Below are 1,596 nucleotides of genomic sequence, written 5' to 3' on the forward strand. Positions count from 1 at the left end.
TATATATATAAAAGTTGAGTCAATCAACTTATAATAACTAGCATTAATATTTGGTCAAATTTATTAATTGACTATCTCTTAGCATGTGCACTGCATGTGTGTATCCAATATTATAGCATATGATATAATAAAATAAGTAGCATTAATATTATTAAAATAAGTTTTGAGTAAATAATTATACATAAAAAATAAAGTATAAATTTTCTTTTTGTATTATTAATGTATATTGTAATTGCGATTCACAAAAGTTTTGACAAGATAAGAAAATTTATCCTTCTACATTGATTGTGAATATATTCTTAGAGAGTTTTCATTTGTTACAATTATTACTCTTTTTTTTTAATCATAAAAACTTATAACCATTACTCTTTTTAGGAAAAAATGCTCAGATATATTTTTCAATTTTGTCATTTAGTATTTATATATCCTCATTATAAAAGTAGTTTATACATTTCTATTGTTATAGTACTCCTTTTTTCATTAACGGAAGTGAAAAATTTATTTTAAATTTTTCGTGTAGGAGTATATTTGATCATTCTCACACTTATTTTTTTTTATTTCTTTGATTCAACAACTACTTTAGATTTAACTTTTTTCAATAATATTCTTGTAAAATTTATCATAAATTCCCCAATTTTTTTCTTAGAAATAAAAAAATTAAATTATAATATATAGCCACCAAAAAGTTAGTTCTAAATTTTATTCTTGTTTTTTTTTTCATTCACACTTTTTCTTTTTCATATTTTTACCCTACTAAAGAGTAAAAAAATGAAATAAGAATACATAAGAAATTCAAATAATGATATAAAAAAGTCAAAAATAATTATGTGTGAAAAATAAAATGATTAAACATGCTCCTGAACTGTGCTTAAAGGATCACATATATCTCTACATTGATTTTTTAAAAATAAAAAATGATATATGTGAGTCACTTTTATAACAGTTACGGGTGGACATGGTATGGTATATATCAACTTACCATGCTTTACCAAAGCTTACAAACCATGGTTTTGGTATTATAGTATTTGGTAACGTATATGATGTACATTTTTTTTTTGGTTGTTAGTGCGATATTTGGTATTTATAAATGACATACTAAAATATCAAATATCATACCGACGTAAATAATTACATAAATAACACATGCACACACGCACACACAAATATGCAACCTAGTATTAGTATAAACTAAATGTTTAAAAGTTGAAACTTTGACTACTTTATTTTGAATGAAATGTATTTGAATTGTAATTAATTAACAAAACGAGTTGTTTGTACTTTATTTTGCATATATATTTTTCTACATGTGAAATGTGTTAGTATGATACAATTGAGATACTTTTTTAATTGTCGAAGTCATAATACTCTATTACATGAGTATATATTAGTCGAAGTTAAACTAAATATGATTACCGATTTACAATACCTTAGAATATCAAAAATAAACTTCATACCGAACCATACCAAACTAAATTGGTATGGTAATATAATCAAATACCAAAATTACGATATTGAAACTTTCAAATACCGTACGGTACCATATCATGTCCATCCCTAGTAACAATAAGAATATATATATATATATATATATATATA

The sequence above is a fragment of the Solanum pennellii genome, chromosome 11 (assembly GCF_001406875.1).
Source record: "Solanum pennellii chromosome 11, SPENNV200".
Taxonomy (NCBI): Eukaryota; Viridiplantae; Streptophyta; class Magnoliopsida; order Solanales; family Solanaceae; genus Solanum; species Solanum pennellii.